The 20,846-nt window shown below is 38.0% G+C and overlaps 1 protein-coding gene across 1 annotated transcript in view; it reads left to right on the top strand.

The window, feature by feature from the left end:
- Positions 1-20,846, top strand: part of FUT9 (fucosyltransferase 9) — a 244,701-nt gene that overhangs the window by 95,449 nt on the left and 128,406 nt on the right. The window contains exon 2 of the mRNA XM_061427790.1: positions 19,979-20,067. The gene's annotated coding sequence lies outside the window, so the exon portion shown is untranslated. The remainder of the gene's footprint in view (positions 1-19,978; positions 20,068-20,846) is intronic.

Below are 20,846 nucleotides of genomic sequence, written 5' to 3'. Positions count from 1 at the left end.
GAAATATTGAAGGCAGGAGGAGAAGGGGATGACAGAGGATGAGATGGTTGGATAGCTTCACCGACTCGATGGACATGAGTTTGAGCAAGCTCCAGCAGTTGGTGATGGACAGGGAAGCCTGGTGTGCTGCAGTTTAATGGGGTCACAGAGTCATACACGAGTGAATGACTGGACTTAACAGTTACTGGGATTTAAGACCAACAAATCTGTAAGGAACACAGTTCAGTCCACCATAGGAGTGGGGAAGTGGGTGTGGGTGGCTAATCTTAGCCATGTGACTAGGTATTTAGAAGGACTACCAGATCCATTGATTAAATCACTTTGTATCAAAGTCAGAATAACTTTGAGGTTCATTTTTATTTTACTAAGGACTTTGTAATACAAATGTTTCAATAATGAATAGACTGGGAACGATGAGAGCATTCCTGGGTACCTGCTTTCTTTTCAGACCTTCCAGCTCTATCCTCAGCAAAGCCAATGCCAAATGTTCAAATACCTACCCACTCACCAGAGTGGATCAGCTACAAAATGAAGAGGAGATATACAGAAATTTAGATTTTGTAGCTTATTTCATTTACCTTTAGAATGTTCTCCTCTTATGATAACAATTTGAATATTTTCTTTGTATCAAATTATATGAATAATGGCTTTATACTTCATTTGAAATTTCCGATGTGAATGTGGATTTAGATAGTCCCCATATAAGGTCTATATATAAAAGATATGTATAAAAAGACATGACAGACATTCATGAAAAAATGTTGGCAACAGAAAGCTACACAAACAGAAATGGTTTCAGCATGCATGGATTTGTTTCCTTTCAAAATGCTTCCTAAGTGTGAACAAAGTAGAAGTCTTTACAAAGTTTAAATCAGGTAATCTGGGGTCTTCTTCCTTGCTTAGTAAAGTCAATTGTTCTTTCATAATCATGGAGCACTCATCCCAGATGGGCTAAGGACAGAGGAAGGTGGTACCTTTATTTAGGCCATTAAAATCCTAAAATTCAGGTTTTAAATGATTCAAAAGGTGATGAATGTATTTTGAAGCAAAATGCTTCTCCTTGTACACAATGAGTTGGAGTACAGTTTTGTGTAAAATCACCCTACATTCTGAAAAATATGATATATTTCATTTTTTTAATAACTTGGTTTATTCTTATATTGCATGCTATCAGTATACAGCTCAAATCATTATACTTCATGCAGTAATTACAGTTCAAATTGGAATAACTTCTTTTTCTTTCCAAAAACATTATTTGATAAAGAGAATTTAATAAGAAATTCTGATTTTTAAAACCCTTTCATCAATTTAAACTTTAGAAAGAAAAAAATACATTTTTCTAAATTAAGTAACCATGGTATGAAAATATCTATCTACATTTTTTTAGGTTTAACTTTTCTTTTTTGTTGGTTATAGAAAAACATATTGTCTTTAAAATTATTATTTTGATTATTAATTTCCCAAGAGACTTTAGTCTGAATTAAAATGCTACAACTTAAGTCTTATCATTAAAATTTATAGCAAAACATTCATTTTTCACGCAATTAATTTGCACTCAAGAAAAACATTTAATAATTATTTAAATAATCATGAGTTTCTATTGTCCCTTTTATTCAAATGTTTGAACACTCTGGAACTGACCCCAAACATCTGCCACAAATTCCACTGGGAAGTAGGGGGCTTATTATATATAGAAATTCTGAACTCTACCTTGCACCCACTTATCAACATCTCTGGAAATACAGTTCATGAATATGCTTCTCATAAGCCATCTAGATGATTCTTAAGCTTATTAATATTTGAGAATCCAGGATTAAAAGGGGCAGATTAATTGATCTTAAACCTTGTCAACACTGGTGATCTCTGGGCTCTGCAGTACATGGGGTGAACCTATTCAGTGACGGTCAGCTTCTTCCAGAGGAAGTTATCCAAGGGGTAGAAGAAGAAAGAAAGCCTAGCCACCACCCACTGCTCCCAGAGTTCTCGGGTCCTGGCCAAAGATAGCAGGCAGCATCTCTTCCCTCCTCTCTCCCTCCATATTGTCCTCCTTCCCTCCCTTTCCTGCTTCCTTCTTAATGTCTTCTTCAGTATTGTTAGAAAAAAGGTGTTTTGTAGGGGTGATGGAATTTCCAGAAGTTAACAACAAAATCCTTCCTTATCACATCTACCTGGCTCAATCTCTTTGAACACTCTCAAAACAGGTTCTTACAAAGGAAAGTGTCCATTTTTTGTGTTATTGTCATGGACAAAAAAAGAAAAGAAATAGTGTCATCAACCATCTGTCCCTGGCCTTTCTCCCATCTTTGGTCCCAGTGAGACATCACTCTCCCTCTGGATGAGTGTGACTGAAGATGGATATAAATATCATGCAGTCTTTGTCATGACTTTACTTCCTATCTCCCGTTTTCAGATCTCTCTTCCAGAGAAGGTTTTAACAAGTAGCATCAGAAATCAAAACACCATCTGAACAAGCAAGGACATCTGAATCTGTACTTGCTTCTTGGGAGCAATTACTGGAGCTCAGCCTGATGCTCATCATGTCCATCCAGAAGTCCCTGGGCTAATGGCTGACTTGCCTCTCCCAAGACTGTCACATCACAAGTCAGGGCTTATCATTCTTTGTATTAATTACCCCAGACCCTTCCCAGACCTAGAGAAATGGGGAGATAGAGTGCTTAAACTTTTTTGATTCAATTTAAAGATAGGAAAAAATGAAACCATTTTAGACCCAGTCTCAGTGAAATTAAAAAAAAAAAAAAGGACTTTGTTCTAACCAGAAGGTAGCAAGCTATGGTCATGAGCTGAATCTGACCTGCTGCTAGTTTTTGCAAATGAGGGTTCAATGGGCATATAGCCACAGCCATGAGTTTATATGTTTTTTTCCTGCTTTCACACTGTAATAACAGAATTGAGGAGCTGTGACTGGAACTATATAATAGATGAGTATCTGTGGAACATCCTAGACTTTAGCCTTTGGCCTGCAGTGCCTAAAAGAGTTTTTATATGGCTCTTTAGTGGCTCAGAGGGTAAAGCATCTGCCTGCAATGCAGGAGACCTGGGTTCAATCCCTGGGTCAGGAAGATCCCCTGGAGAAGGAAATGGCAACCCACTCCAGTACTCTTGCCTGTAAAATCACATGGACAGAGAAGCCTGGTAGACAACAGTCCATGGGATCGCAAAGAGTCGGACACGACTGAGCGACTTGACTTTCACTTTCTTTAGTGCACAGTTTACTAGTCCACAGTCTAAATCAAAACGTTCATGATTTATTTTCTCCAGCTTCTGAAGGCAAAATATTATATTTAAAAAAAATCCCCATAGAAATAGAAAATAGGAACAATAGGAACAGATCAATTATTAGTACAGAGATAGAGTCAATAATCAAAAATCTCCCAATGAAGAAAAATCCAAGACCAAATAGGCTTCACTGAATTTTGCCAAACATTTAAAGAATAATTAACATCAATTATTCTCAAAGATCAAATACAAGGGAACACTCTCAGAGTCATTTTATGAGGCCAACATTGTTCTAATACTAAAACCAAAAAATGATACTACTAGAAAAGGAAACTATAGGCCTATATCTCTGATGAATATTGATGTAAAAATTCTCAATAAGATACTCACAAACAAAATTCAGCAGTACATTAGAAGGATTATTCAGTATGATCAAGTGGGATTCATCTCTGGGGTACAATAATTATTTAACATACACAGATTAATCACTATAATACACTGTATTAACGGAATGTAAGAAAAGGATCATGATCATCTCAGTAGACACACACACAAAAAGCAATTGACAAAAGTCAACACCCTACATGAAAAAAACTCTTAATAAAAGGAGCATAGAAGGAATGTATCCTAACATAATAAAAGCCTTGTATGACAAGCCCACAGCAGATATCATACTCAATGGTAAAATGTTGACAGATAACTCCTCTACTGTCAAGACAAAAGTGCCACTCTCACCACTTCTATTAATCACAGAACTGAAGTCCTAAAGAGAGCAATCATGTGAGAAAAAGATATAAAAGACATCAGAATGGAAAAGAAAGAGATAAAATTGTCTATATTTACACATAACATGATTTTATATACAGAAAACTCTAAAGGTAACACCAAAACAGTGTTAGATCTAATCAACGAATTCCATAAAGTTGCAGGGTACAAAATTAACAGACTAAAATCAGTAGCATTTCTTGCACTAACAACAAATTTTCTGAAAAAATTAAGGAAATTGATTCCATTTACAGTAGCATAAAAATCAATAAAATACTTATAAATAAATTTAAACAAGAGGTGAACAATCTATACTATGAAAATTACAAGTTGTTAATGAAAAAAGTCAAAGGAGACACAATTAAGTGGAAATATATCCTGTGTTCATGGATTTGAGGAATTAATACTGTTAAAATGACAACACGACCAAAAGCTATATATATGTTCCATGTAGTCTCTATTGGATTCATTTCGATATTTGGCAAAACTAATACAATATTGTAAAGTTTAAAAATAAAATTAAAAAAAAATGCCAGCAAAAAAAAAAAAAAAAGATCTCAATGACATTTTTTACAGAAGTAGAAAAAAAAAACAAAAAACAAAAACACTTCTAAAATTATGTGAAACCACAAAGAACCCCAAATAGCAAATCCTAAGAAGAACAAAGCAGGAGGCATCACACTTCTGGATTTCAAGCTATACTATAAAGCTATAGTAATCAAAACAGTATGCACTGCTATAAAAATAGACACATAGATCAGTGGAACAGAACTGAGATCCCAGAAATAAACCAAAGCATATACTTATGGTCAGCTAATACTTGACAAGGTATTCAAGTATACTCAATAGAGAAAAGAAAGTCTCTTCCATTACTGGTGCTGGGATAATTAGACAGTCACACATGAAATCATTGAAACTGGATCCCTTTAATACACCATTCAAAAATATTAAGTCAAAATGGATTAAATGAAAAATATCAACTTGAAAAGATATCTGCACCTCCATATTTATAGCAGCATTATTTATAAAATTGAAGACATGGAAACAACATAAGTGTCCACTGATGAATGAATGAATAAAGAAGTCATGGTGTGTATAGATACAGATATACAGATAAAGATATATAATGAAATATTATTAAACCATTAAAAAAATCAAGAAATCTTACCATTTTCAGCAACATGAATGGACCTTGAAAGCATTATGCTAAGTGAAATATGCCAGACAAAGCCAAATACTGTGTGCTCTCACTTATATGTGGAATCTAAGAAAAAAAAACAAAAAACATAACTTAGTCATAAGGTATAAACTTCCAGTTATAAGATAAATATTACTAGAGTTGTAATGTACAACAATGATGATGATGACTATTGTTTATGACAATAGGAAAGCTGTTAAGAGAGTATATCAAAACAGTTCTCATCATAAGAGGGAAATGGTTTCTTTTTTCTTTTCTTTTTATTATGTCTATATGAGATAATGGGTGTTAGCTAAACCTATTGTGATAATCATTTCACAATATATGTAAATTAAACCATCATGATATATACCTCAAACTTATACAGTTAGGCAGGTCAGTTATTTCTCAATAAAACTAGAGGAAAAAAAGAGATTTTTCATACTATTAAAACATACTATTTTTTTTATCACTAACCAGCATAAGATAACCATAAATATGTGGGAATAACTGCTCCATTCCCAATAACCAGAACAGCACCTGTCATAGTAGGTAGTCAATAAAAGTTTGGTTAAATAAAGAAATCTTTTAAAAATGTATGTACATGATGCATTATGTTTATGACATATCTCTATTGTGGAATAACAAAATTTCCCCAAATCTTTGAGTAAAATGGATGCTCTAGGAAGCTTGCACAATGAGGTTTCGGTGCTACTTCAAACCCCAGGTGGGAGAATCTCAGTGGTTTGCCCTGAAGGGTTCTGCCAGGTTTTAAGAGAATAAAGGAACTCTAGCTCCTCAAACAGTGCATGTTGAAAGATATTTCTATGGATAAAATATAGATATAACTCAGGACAAATCAGTTTCAAACATCTAGTATAGCATTGCTGTCCTGTATTCCAAGCATAAGAATATTTTAAGTCCTTGAGATCCTAATATTTGTTAATGGTCCTATGTGCTACTAATTCCCTGTCTTCTACAGCAGCTCAGCAAGTAGAAGAGTCTGCATTTGTCAGAGCCAAGAATCTCTCATAATCAGTTCTGGTCCCATTCACTGCAGTTCATAAGAATCTGTGTCATATTCCTATAAGGAATAAGAGTCAGACAGGTCATTCAAGCCAGCTATAGAAGAGAGAAGGGAAGAAGAGAAAAGTGCAACATGTGAATGAACTTATACAATGAAAATAACCAAGGAGCTACATAGAAGCAAGCACAAATAACACTATTCCTTTAGCTACTTTTCTCTTCCAGCTTCTGCAGAGGTGTGGACAACATGGCCTTAAACCATTTAACCTGGAATTTCCCCACAGTAAAATTCTCAAGGAACATTTATTGGTTCCCTTCCTCTCCCCTTGCCTCTTTACCTGGCCTTTTGCTTTTAGTTTCAGGATTCCTATTTCCATTTCTACTTAATATAAAAAACAAACCAGCATCTTGTACTGTGAGAAAATATTACTCCTTTTCTGTGTATATTATGCAAAAAAGAAAAAGAAAAACGTTTACAGCTCACCATCCCATGTCGATCACATAAGACAGATCTATGTGACCAATAGCAGAGCTCTGAAATCAGTCTTCATGTGTTCTTGGCACCATCTGGAAGTTGGGTGACTTTGGGCAAATTGCTTAACATCGCTATGCTTCATATTCTTCTTTAAAACTGCGATAACATTTTCCAGGTTGTCGATAAGATTGAATGAGAACCTGTATATAAAACCCTTAAAACTGTGCCTATATAGAGTAAGCACTCTTTTATTCCCAGGAGGTATTATTCTTAGTGTTAATGAGGTTCAAGCTCTCAGCCTAACCAAAGTGTCTCCAATGGCCAGCCTCTGCTCACCTCTGCTGTTTCTTGCCTGCTCTTCATCACACTGCCTATCTCCCAGATTACTTTTTAGTCCTGAACTATGAACTTTATTATCTCTGTCCTCTTTATCTTTGCTCATACTGCACTGCCTAGTTATCATTCAACATTCACTTTACAAAGCCTATTTTCTATTAAGCTCCAGCCAAGTGAAATTGAATGTTGCAACATTTGTGCCCCTAGCCAACATTTTGTGCAAGTTTCTTCATTTCTCTTTCCTTCATTCCTCCTCTCGACTAAGAACCCTTCAAAGGCAGGAGAGTGTTTTAGTCAGCTTTTTAGCCATAGTACCTAGCGGCTGTTATATAGAATGCATTTAGAAAAATGTATGTTGAATTAAAACAGACTTCAAGACCCAGCCTGGTAGTTCTGAAGTAATAAAATTCTGTTTAAAGTACAACCACAGGAATTGGCTCAACGACCTCTTCTGGCAGCATATTTCATTTATTACTATGAACTGCATAAAGTAATTGTCTTTATTTGTTCAAAATTCACTGCCCTTTGATCACATCTAGTGAATTGAATTAAGGAACTTACTTTATTAATGGAATTCAATTTTGAATATAACAGACTCTAACATCACTGAGAATACTTTAAAAAATGTTTTCTTTATTTTGAATATAACAGACTCTAACATCACTGAGAATACTTTAAAAAATGTTTTCTTTATAAGAAAAGTAGTGCTCCTCTTGGTTATTTTCCTATTTTTTCATTTATAAGAATCATATGGTGTTTTACTTAATCATTTATAGTATCTTAATCAATTGGTTCAACAATAATTTTTAAATAGCATATGAAGCAAGAGTGTGTCTCTTTTTCCCCTTTGGTGAATTTTACCCTAATTAACTGAAGTACCCTACATAAAATATCTAAGTAATTTGTATTTTTCTATTCATCCTTTGTTAAAGAAAAAAAAGTGCTCTACAATAATGGCTCAAAAATGCATTTGAGTTTGTGAAACAGTGAAATTAATGAATAGGATTTTATACTTTATTAAAATATATTCAATATCCAAACATTTTTCTTCATTATCATTGTCCCCAAATTTACCACCATCATATCTCAACTACTGCAGTACTCTTTGAAGGCTATTGCTTCTGGACTTGTCTTTCTACTAGTCACAGAATATTCCAAATGATCTTTTAAAATCTTAATCAGATCATGATAATCCCCTGGTCAAACCTCTCCTAACTCCATTATATCACAAAGTCTGAACCCCTTAGAGTGGCCTATGAGGCCCAGTATCACTCGGCCACTATCTGCCTATCAACCTCCAACTCTGCCACTCCTCCCCTCCCCCTGGGCCCTGGGTCCTTACGCTACAGGCACACCATTGTTGCTTTCTCCGTGCTCCTTGAATATGCGATGCTTGTTTCTGTCCTGGCCCTTTGCACCTAGTGTCCCCTCTCCTTATCTTCAGTTCAAACATGACCTCCTCCAGGACGCCCCCCTTCCCTGACTGCCTCCACTCAGTGTGACACCCAGTCCTCCTGCTGTGGCTACTCTCTGCTAACACTTCTCGCAGTCAGTTTTTCTCAGCTCTGTGTCTGCCCAATGGCCTTGCAAATTCAGTCTGCCCTGGATCTTGGCTTCTGGGCCCATCAGAGTCTCTGCTGTTAGATATATTGCTACTTCCCTCTTCTGCCATCTACTTAAAGCTGAAAACCTCACGAACTCCTGTGACTGGCTCATTTTGCTCCCAGTAGGCTCAATTTTTCTCAATTCATTATCCATGCTACACAGTAACCTAGGGAGATGGGATTGTGATTTGGGCCTCTTCATGCCATTGGTCTCTCATGGTATTACTAGGTCTCAGTCAGGTGTTGGCTTTGGATTTTACAGCATAACAATCTCTTCTCAAACCCATAAGCAGAAGCCCTTCAAATTCTCTCAACCAGGAATTTCTAATGCTTCTTTCCTTCGAGATTTGAGCTCAAAAAGCTGGGAGGAGGACTTCCCTGGTGATCCAGTGGTTTGATCTCTGCTTCAGGAAGATTCCACATGCCACAGGGCATCTAAGCCCATGTGCCACAACTACTGAGCCCCTGCATTGCAACAAGAGAAGTGACCACAAGGAGAAGCCCATGCACCACAACTTGAGACTAGTCTCCACTTCCTGCAACTAGAGAAAGCTCGAGTGCATCAGTGAAGACCCAGAACAACCAATAAACAAATAGCAAACTTGCAGGAGGAAACAAGAGCTACAGCAGCCACTTTCCCCTTCCTTTCACTGGGGCCTTCTTCATCCCCCCCTCTTCTGGCATTTCTCATAAGAATAGGTAAAGAAGGCTTTCTTCCTTTCTACAGAAATGAAGTGATCTTTCTACAGGATTTAAACTGCTTTATATAAAGTTTTGTTTCTTGCAAACCTTAGTAAAACAAACATCAAGATGAAGAGCAAAAATCTGTGAGTCACTTTTAATGTTTCATCCTCATTGAGTCTCTGGATCTTGGCAAAATATCCAAATAATAGACGAATCCACCATACCTTGGCTCTATGTGTAAGGGGGAACAAAAGGAATTTAGAATTTCTTTTCAAGACTGCCTGACTTTAAGCCATACATCAAAATAGTGTTATAAATGACAGAAGCTAAGTGTCTGTCCCCACCTCTACCCCATGTCAAGCAGATGCCTTGACTGCTCTAGGAAGAAAAATAAGTCTCTAGGTATGTAGAAAAGAAAATCTATTGTAATTGTTTGACTGGGTTAGACACAAAGGTAGGGAAATTTAAGAGAATAATGGTTTCCTCACATGTAATACAAAAAGAAGAATAGAGATAATAACTTTATTCAGATAAAACTTTATCAATAAAAATTAATAACCATATAAGAGTAACTCCATACCTTGAGTGTTATTTGTTCAGCATACTGTATCATTATTCAGGTTTGAAATACACACATGAACATATGTACTTGTTGGCTGTCATTATTTGCTCTCTTTCTAGATAGGATTCTAAATGTTTGATTTTTCTGACTTTTCAGCCATGCTCACTTCAAAAGCATCAAATAATATGTTGGGTGGTTAAAAACACAGCAGGAATGGCATTTCATGCTGAGACAGAAAACCATAAAAAAAAAATTCACAGATACTCAAGTGTGAATCTGAAACCATTGACAAAGGTGTAAATCCCCCTTCTCTATTTTTCTTAATTTATTAGATATATTGGTCCTTTATGTCTTAATTTATAACCAACACATTACATATGTTATATGCAATCACTGTATTTGTAGTGTTCCTCATTTAACAACTCTAAACACAAGATATAGAATTTCAACAGAGAAACTTAATCTGTCTTAAAATATATCTCAATTTTTATTTCAGATTGGAGACTCAACTGGTATTGAACACAGATACCTAGGCAGAATTATCTTACAGTATTAGGGGAGCCATATGCAAGGAAAGACACATTTGAGTAGATACTTTGAAGTTAGGGCTGAATTTGACTCCCAGCTACAATACCTTTCAGCTTCTTAGTATGTACAAGTTGTTTGAATTATCTGAACCCTATAAGATGAGGATAGTAAAACCCATCTTACCCTATTATTAAATGATAATTTGACAATTACACAAACCTAAAAGAACATTCAATACTTATTATAAAATATAGATGAGTTTTCATCTACTTTCTCATACCTTTGTAAAGATAACAATTAGGTGAGATTTGATGTTAAAGACAAGCAGAATTGCCACATCTACTCTCCACATTTTGCTTATCTTTAAATGCGTTTGCATCCACTATTGAAATGTAAATAAAAGAAAAAAATGTACTTAAGTAAGGAAAAACATCCAAATAATAAGACTATTAGGGTACTCTTTCTACCCCCTTCTGATGCCTATGTCAGAAGCTTTCTCTGTCTCCTTTATACTTTAATAAAACTTTATTACACAAAAGCTCTGAGCGATCAAGCCTCGTCTCTGGCCCTGGATTGAATTTTTCTCTGGAGGCTAAGAATCCCGATGTCTTTTTGTGGTTCAGCAACAACTTTTCATCTTGGAGGCTCGTCTGGGATTCTTCAGAACAAGATGGGAGCTAACAATTCCAGCCTCACTCCTTTGAACTGTATCCTGAAAAACTGGGATAGATTTGATCCCCAAGGTTTAAAGAAGACACATGGTCTTCCTATGTGATACTGCATGGCCACAGTATCCATTCAGATCAGATCAGATCAGTCGCTCAGTCATGTCCAACTCTTTGCGACCCCATGAATTGCAGCACACCAGGCCTCCCTGTCCATCACCAACTCCTGGAGTTCACTCAAACTCATGTCCATCGAGTCAGTGAAGCCATCCAGCCACCTCATCCTCTGTCGTCCCCTTCTCCTCCTGCCCCCAATCCCTCCCAGCATCAGAGTCTTTTCCAATGAGTTAACTCTTCGCATGAGGTGGCCAAAGTACTGGACTTTCAGCTTTAGCATCATTCCTTCCGAAGAAATCCCAGGGCTGATCTCCTCAGAATGGACTGGTTGGATCTCCTTGCAGTCCAAGGGACTCTCAAGAGTCTTCTCCAACACCACACTTCAAAAGCATCAATTCTTCAGTGCTCAGCCTTCTTCACAGTCCAACTGTCACATCCATTAATGACCACAGGAAAAACCATAGCCTTGACTAGACGAACCTTTGTTGGCAAAGTAATGTCTCTGCTTTTGAATATGCTAGTTAGGTTGGTCATAACTTTCCTTCCAAGGAGTAAGCATCTTTTAATTTCATGGCTGCAGTCACCATCTGTAGTGATTTTGGAGCCCAGAAAAATAAAGTCTGACACTGTTTCCACTGTTTCCACATCTATTTCCCATGAAGTGATGGGACTAGATGCCATGATCTTCGTTTTCTGAATGTTGAGCTTTAAGCCAACTTTTTCACTCTCCTCTTTCACTTTCATCAAGAGGCTTTTGAGTTCCTCTTCACTTTCTGCCATAAGGGTGGTGTCATCATCATATCTGAGGTTATTGATATTTCTCCTGGCAATCTTGATTCCAGCTTGTGTTTCTTCCAGTACAGGTAGGTGTTGCCTGATGGGTCATGGTGGAAAGATCTGACAGTATCCATTGGATGATAGCAAACAGTGGCCGGTTGGAGGGTCTCTTAAGTATAATAATACTGTTTTACAATTAGACCAGTTCTGTAGAAAACAAGGGAAATGGGTAGAAGCAGCATTTCTTTCTGAGAAATATTCCAGACTTATGTCCTAAGGGTATAGATTTGGGTGTGACTCCTTCAGTTCCCGCCTGTCCTCCTACTTTGCTAGATGAGATGGAGGACAGGAGACAAAGAGATAAAGAAAAGCAGGTTTCTCCAATCTATCCATGGGATCATATGTGCAGAGCAGCCAGAGAGACTGAGGAACAGCTGTTGCCTCTTCATGAAGCACCCACTGGGAGAAATAATCAGTCTATGAGAGTTAATAAACCTTTTTCTTATCAAGAAATACAAAGAATCAAGGAGGATCTGGGAGACTATTTAGAGGACCCAGAAAAATACATTAGAACTTTTAAAGGTGTTACTCTGCTTTATTACCTTACTTGGAAGGATGTGATGTGTATCTTGGAACAAACGCTGACTCCTGACTCAGTCAAATTTTGGGAAAAGCTGTTGCTTATGGAGATGAATGGCTTGGTAATGAATCAGTAGGGAAGAGGGAGGACAAGATATCTGCCCTCCCCACTGGAAATCAGGCGGTCCCAATCAGCTAAAGGAAGATGGGATCAGAGTCATTTTGTCAGATGTATTCTTGAAGGACTCAGGCAGGCATGTGCTAAGCCTTTAAACTATGGCAAATTGGCAAACATAGAACAGGAGGAGAAGGAAGCTCCTGGTAAATTCCTAGATAGACTGAGAGAAGCCCTTCACAGATTCACCAAGATTGATCCTGAAAGTGAAGAGGGAAAAGTGATCTTAAAGGATAGTTTTCTCACTCAGTTGGCTCCAGATATCCGCTGTAAGCCATTAAAACAGGCGTATGGACCAAATCAGTCTTTAGATAATCTGTTACAACTGGCTCAGACAGTCTATTATAGTAGGGAATATGAGGAAAAGAAAGGCAGAGAAAGACAAAGGAACAGGCAGAAGTCTTCTCAATGGCTATGAGAACAGTTCTTAAACAGCCTGAGAAAAATGCCCAGAGGGACCCAGGTGAAAAGGGATGGGCTTGCTATTACTGTGGAAAGGAGGGGCACCTCAAGCGGAATTGCCCTCGGGCATCTAGGCTGCCCCCTGCTCCATGTCTTGTCTGCAAGGGACCACACTGGAAGAGAGACTGCCCCCAGAGGTATAGGTTTCAGGGGTCGGTCTCTTAAGACAATCAGGACTGAAGGTACCCCAGGGGTCCCCACACAAGCTCCCATCCTCATTACACCTGAGGAACCCCAGGTGCCGGAGTCCAGCTCCAGCAGCCAGGATATCAGCCTGAAGGGGTGAGCAGTGTCAGCAGACGATGATGTAGCCTCTGACTCATAGTACGGAACTACATGTTTATTTCAAGCTTCAGGTTCTCTTTTATACTTTGACAAAAGCATTAGGTCAGAGGTTTGACATTTTCAGTTTCCCCCACCCAGATTTACTGTCTCCAGAAATCATTGTTGTCCTACAAACAGAGTTCCTGCTTCAGCAATTCTCTCAGAATTGGCTTTACTATCAATTATCTAGAGCTTCCCTGGTGGCTCAGAGGTTAGCGTCTGCCTGCAATGTGGAAGATCTGGGTTTGATCCCTGGGTCAGGAAGATCCCCTGGAGAAGACTTTCTCTTATGTGTCCTATACTTAACTTGTGATTACATTGTAACTCATGCTACATTCCTCAGTTTATTTATCTTTCTAAATCCTGTTTGCCCCTAGCATCTTAAGATCACTATCTCTTAAAAAGGCTTCTAGCTATTCTTAATTATTCCTAAACCCTAAACTCAACAAACTTCTTTTGCCATAAATATTTCCCTCACAAACAGGTCTCAGATAACAATCCTTCCCATGGCCTCAAGCTGTGGCCTACGTGCTCATCCTGGGACATTCTTTGTAAAGATCCTTGAACAAATGTCTATGGTTATTTTATAGATTATTTTCTGGGCACAACTGTAGAAGGCTTTGTGCTTTCTCATTCTTCTCTCAAGCACCTTAACATTCTTTCCAGCCAACTCAACCAAAGAAAGGAAAGAACAAGTCAGAATCACAAGGCCTAACTCCTTCATCCCTGGGCCGTGCCTGCGAGATGAGGAGAGGGGGTTGGGGCCGTGCCTCCATTTTGTCAGTACTGCCTAATGTGGCTCCCGACACCCGGGTATTAATAATTTTGGGGGGCCAATCCTTCGATTTCCTTTTAGACACTGGGGCAACTTACTCCATGCTCACTGAAGCCCCTGGCCCACTTTCTCCCCGATACGCTTCCATAATGGGACTCTCTGGACAAGCCAAAAGATGGGCCTGATAATCTATGTGAGCCTACTTCTGCTGACTCCAAAAATCCTGAGTCTGCCATTTGACCCTCAAGACAATGCCTTCCTGTCCTGAGTTCACTCCTACACAGCATTTCACAATCAGTCTGACTGCTGGGTTTGTGGAGCACTCCCCTCTTCATCAGTGGAAGGCTTCCTGTGGTGGACATCTCCACTTGAAGGAAAAGATTTTTTCCAAGTCTGCAAATACCTTCAACAACAATCACATGTGACGCTTCTTCTTAAAATGATGACATCTAACAACCTTAAGATGGACTGATGTAACTATGGACATAATGTGACTTTTCATTTCGATTTTAACTTGGTTTAATGACTATTTTGCCTTATGTCTGTAGCTGTAAAATGGGGTCTAACCATCTAAAAGCTTTTAAGTTACAAATGGTTGTCCAAGCTCCTATGAGTGCCACAGCCTCCTCCAACTATTACTTGGGGGCCCTGGATCAGAGACCCTCAATATGGGGCTTAGGAGAATATGTTGCCTCAACAATTTAGGGGCGACACCCCTAAATAGCAGAAAGTTGTTATGGAATTAAAATGATGCCCCTTTCCATTGGCAACATAATTCTCCTAAAAGAAAAGGGGGAATGAGAGAGTCATTTCCTAAGCAGGTTGATAAGAAGTCCAGGAGTCCCAAAGGAGAGAGGGGTCTGGAATTCTCAAGGAGGAAGAAAGGACAGATTTTTTTCCTCTACATTCCTTCAGTTCAGTTCAGTTCTGTCGCTCAGTCGTGTCCGACTCTTTGCAACCCCATGAATCGCAGCACACCAGGCCTCCCTGTCCATCACCAACTCCTGGAGTTCACTCAAACTCATGTCCATCGAGTCAGTGAAGACTTGCAGCCACCTCATCCTCTGTCATCCCCTTCTCCTCCTGCCCCCAATCCCTCCCAGCATCAGAGTCATTTCCAATGAGTCAACTCTTCGCATGAGGTGGCCAGAGTACTGGAGTTTCAGCTTCAGCATCATTCCTTCCAAAGAAATCCCAGGGCTAATCTCCTTCAGAATGGACTGGTTGGATCTCCTTGCAGTCCAAGGGACTCTCAAGAGTCTTCTCCAACACCACAGTTTAAAAGCATCAATTCTTCAGCACTCAGCCTTCTTCACAGTCCAACTGTCACATCCATACATGACCACTGGAAAAACCATAGCCTTGACTAGATGAACCTTTGTTGGCAAAGTAATGTCTCTGCTTTTCAATATGCTATCTAGGTTGGTCATAACTTTCCTTCTAAGGAGTAAGCATCTTAATTTCATGGCTGAAATCATCATCTGCAGTGATTTTGGAATGCAAAAAAATGAAGTCTGACACTGTTTCCACTGTTTCCCCATCTATTTCCCATGAAGTGATGGGACCAGATGCCATGATCTTCATTTTCTGAATGTTGAGCTTTAAGCCAACGTTTTCACTGTCCTCTTTCACTTTCATCAAGAGGCTTTTTAGTTCCTCTTCAATTTCTGCCGTAAGGGTCGTGTCATCTGCATATCTGAGGTTATTGATATTTCTTCTGGCAATCTTGATTCCAGCTTGTGCGTCTTCCAGCCCAGCGTTTCTCATGATGTACTCTGCATAGAAGTTAAATGAGCAGGGTGACAATATACAGCCTCGACGTACTCCTTTCCATATTTGGAACCAATCTGTTGTTCTATGTCCAGTTCTAACTGTTGCTTCCTGACCTGCATACAGGTTTCTCAAGAGGCAGGTCAGGTGGTCTGGTATTCCCATGTCTTGAAGAATTTTTCACAGTTTATTGTGATCCACAGAGTCAAAGGCTTTGGCATAGTCAATAAAGCAGAAATAGATGTTTTTCTGGAAGTCTCTTGCTTTTTCAATGATCCAACGGATGTTGGCAATTTGATCTCTGGTTCCTCTGCCTTCTCTAAAACCAGCTTGTACATCTAGAAATTCATGGTTCACGTATTACTGAAGCCTGGCTTGAAGAATTTTGAGCATTACTTTACTAGCGTGTGAGATGAGCGCAATTGTGTGGTAGTTTGAGCATCCTTTGTCATTGCCTTTCTTTGGGATTGGAATGAAAACTGACCTTTTCCAGTCCTGTGGCCACTGCTGAGTTTTCCAAATTCGCTGGCATATTGAGTGCAGCACTTTCACAGCATCATCTTTCAGGATTTGAAATGGCTCAACTGGAATTCCATCACCTCCACTACCTTTGTTCGTAGTGAGGCCCACTTGACTTCACATTCCAGGATGTCTGGTTCTAGGTGAGTGATCACACCATCATGATTATCTGGGGTTTGAAGCACTTTTTTGTACAGTTCTTCTGTGTATTCTTGCCACCTCTTCTTACATTCCTTAGGATTATATAACAATGTATCCTGCCTCAAGACATTCTCTGGATTAAATCTTCTGGCTAATCCTGTTATCTTAAAATGTAAATTATGGGAGTAGGTCTGGTGAAGTCTTTACAACCTCCAGACATTCTTTTGATTCATTAGAGACTAAAAACATCTATTTCTGCTTTATTGACTATGCCAAAGCCTTTGACTCTGTGGATCACAATAAACTGTGGAAAATTCTTCAAGAGATGGGAATACCAGACCACCTGACCTGCCTCTTGAGAAACCTATATGCAGGTCAGGAAGCAACAGTTAGAACTGGACATGGAACAACAGATTGGTTCCAAATCGGTAAAAGAATACGTCGAGGCTGTATATTGTCCCCCTGCTTATTTAACTTCTATGCAGAGTACATCATGAGAAACGCTGGGCTGGAAGACGCACAAGCTGGAATCAAGATTGCCAGAAGAAATATCAATAACCTCAGATATGCAGATGACACGACCCTTACGGCAGAAATTGAAGAGGAACTAAAAAGCCTCTTGATGAAAGTGAAAGAGGACAGTGAAAACGTTGGCTTAAAGCTCAACATTCAGAAAATGAAGATCATGGCATCTGGTCCCATCACTTCATGGGAAATAGATGGGGAAACAGTGGAAACAGTGTCAGACTTTATTTTTTTGCATTCCAAAATCACTGCAGATGGTGATTTCAGCCATGATATTAAAAGATGCTTACTCCTTAGAAGGAAAGTTATGACCAACCTAGATAGCATATTGAAAAGCAGAAACATTACTTTGCCAACAAAGGTGCGTCTGGTCAAGGCTATGGTTTTTCCAGTGGTCATGTATGGATGTGAGAGTTGGTCTGTGAAGAAGGCTGAGCACAGAAGAATTGATGCTTTTAAACTGTGGTGTTGGAGAAGACTCTTGAGAGTCCCTTGGACTGCAAGGAGATCCAACCAGTCCATTCTGAAGGAGATGAGCCCTGGGATTTCTTTGAAAGGAATGATGCTAAAACTGAAAGTCCAATACTTTGGCCACCTCATGTGAAGACTCTGATGCTGGGAGGGATTGGGGCCAGGAGGAGAAGGGGATGACAGAGGATGAGATGGCTGGATGGCATCACTGACTTGATGGATGTGAGTCTGAGTGAACTCCAGGAGTTGGTGATGGACAGGGAGGCCTGGTGTGCTGCGATTCATGGGGTTGCAAAAAGTCAGACACGACTGAGCGACTGAGATGAACTGAACTGAGCTGATATAACTCCATTGCTAACACTAGCAAGCACATACTCTTCTATCCCCTTCTGATGCCTATGTCCGAAGCTTTCTCTATCTCCTTTATACTTTAACAAAGCTTTATTACACAAAAGCTCTGAGAAAAAAAAAATAAGACTATTAAACACAAGCCAAGACTTTGAGCAAATTCAGAAAGAAATCTGACTGAATTTTGTTTTAAAATCTACTGATTTCAGGGAAAAAGTTAGGTATTTGGTGGCTATTCAATAGGAACAAGAGATATGGTTGTGATTGTGTGTGCACATGTGTGCATGTGTGTGTGTGTGTACTGAGTATAAAGATACCTAACCACCAAATTTTGTTACCTGTAAATATGAGAGGCTTCTTTGATTATGTTCTACAGCAAAGAAAAAAATTGGCAGTGTATGAATTCCCATAACAGTTTTAGGAGGCACTATTTTAAAGAGAAACCTAAACCCACTTTTTATTGTACTCAAAATTATTCCGTAGTTTGATGACAGTTGTGCTCACCATTGGGGAGATGATTGTCAGTGGGTAGGTTTCCCACTTTGTATTAGAGCTGATATCTTCATTCATTACTGAATAAGAAATCTAATAAGGTTTGAAAGCACTTGCTCTATTTGTACCCAATCATGTATGAGGGCAAGTGCCTTAGTCCATTTGGGCTGCTATAAATGTATTAATACCACAGCCTGGGTAGCTTAACAACAGACATTTATTTCTCACAGTTCTGAAGGCTGGCATATTGGGTGTTTGGTGAGAGCTTCCTGGATCATAGGTACCAACTTTTCACTGTGTTCTCATCTGGTGGAAAGGCAAGGGAGCTCTCTGGATTCTCCTTTACAAAGACACTGGTCCCATTCATAAGAGCTTCTCCCTCCTGACCTAATCACCTCTCAATACTATTAAGATTTCAACGTAAGAATTTGAAGGGGGAGGGATACAACATTCAGACCATAAAAGAGATTTCATCCATTAAGGTGAAAATTAAAGATGTTCAGACAAATCATCTAAAAACTTGGTCTTTGTTCTGTCAAGCATCCAGATAATAATAAACATCCAGATGATTTAGTAACATGTTGTTTTTGTTTTTTTGTGCTTTAGACACAACTTAGTCTTTAAGCGGAAAGCACGAAAAATAGAGACCATAAACTATATTTAGTTAACAAAATGTATTCATTTCCTTAAAGTTTTAATGACACCATTTATTCTTTTAATAACATTTCTTATTGTCCAGGCATAGCTCTTTTAATAATATTTCTTATTTGATTGTGCTTTGTTTTATTGCACTTTGCAGATACTGAGATTTTTACAAATTGAAGGTTTATAGCAATACTGCATCAAACAAGTCTGTCAGTGCCATTTTTTCCCAACATTATTTTTTCCCTTCATTTGTCTGTCACATTTTAGTAATTCTCCCAATATTTCAAACTTTAACATTATTATCATACTTGTTAGGATGATCTATGACCAGTGATCTTTGAAGTTATTGTAGCAAAAAGATTGACTTGTTAAAGGCTCAGATGATCGTTAGCATTTTTTAGCATTATTTTTAAATTGAGGTATGTGCATTGCATTTTAGACATAATGCTATCACACAATAGGCTACAGTATAGGGTAAACGTAACTTTTACATGCGGTGATATAGCAGAACATTAGTGTGATTCGCTTTATTGCAACATCCACCTTACTGCAGTATTCTGAGACCTAACCTGCAATTTCTCTGAGGTCTGCCTATATATTGACATGACTTAAATAATCCAATAACATTTGCCTAAAAATGAAAAAAAATCATAATATAGGAAAGTGACACAATAATACATAAAGATCTATGTTTATGATTATAAGGTATATTATTTCTTTTTGTTTTCTTTGGTTATTTAGCTACATATATAGTAAACCCAGCATATTTAGCTCATTTTTTCTCTCTCTGTCCCAACAGGTTTAGAATGTAATAATTCAAGAATTTTATCATCAAGTGGAATAGCTTAACAACTGTCTATGTGCTTCCCATGATATGTTCTCTACAGTGTAAGTATGTATTTACTTTCCCAAGCTGGCTGGATTCTGAGAGAAATGTGTTCAATTGGAACTTATTGGTAACTTAGATTGTTTAAAAGTTTACAAACTAAAATTCATCTTAAGTAAAGAATAGTTTCAGAAGTTTATCTTATATGAAGAGATGTTGGACTTAATATATCAAAGTTAACACTTAACATAGTTATGTCATATGAGGTAGAATAATATACCCATGATGTTTAGTTGTATTTTTATAACTATTATACTTAATGTCTTTAAGATTTCTATACTGTTCTTTATTTTTTTTAAAAAAAACTTTAAATATTATACCTGTGAAATTTTATTCTAAGATATTATAATTTCTTGAAATATCTTTTAAAAATTATAATGCATAATATTTCAAAGTCAGGTCAACTTCTTTCTACATTAGTTATATTTTTGAAAACTGGTTTCAGTTTTGGCAAGATAATACCTATACCACTAAATCATTCATGTACACATGTGTATGTTTGTGTGTGTGTATGCATACATACACATATATGTGTGTATATGTATGCACACGATTTTATTGATAAGCTAAATAAAAAGAATAAAAATAATTTATACTCTAAGGAAACCTCTTACTATTAGCTTCATAATGCTGAAAAGTAAGGAGAAAGGTGGAAGGCTGGGGTTGTATTCCTTGTCTGTGAGTTGAGAAGTACTAAGAGAAAGTGCTAACCCATGGCAGTGGAAAGTAGAGGAGGCAGTCCTACCTCTTTTTCCTCAGAAGAAAGTAAGCCATGAACTGG

This window comes from Bos javanicus, chromosome 9 (genome assembly GCF_032452875.1).
Source record: "Bos javanicus breed banteng chromosome 9, ARS-OSU_banteng_1.0, whole genome shotgun sequence".
NCBI lineage: Eukaryota > Metazoa > Chordata > Mammalia > Artiodactyla > Bovidae > Bos > Bos javanicus.
Note: the sequence above shows the minus strand (reverse complement) of the source record. Positions and strands in the feature narration are given on the sequence as shown.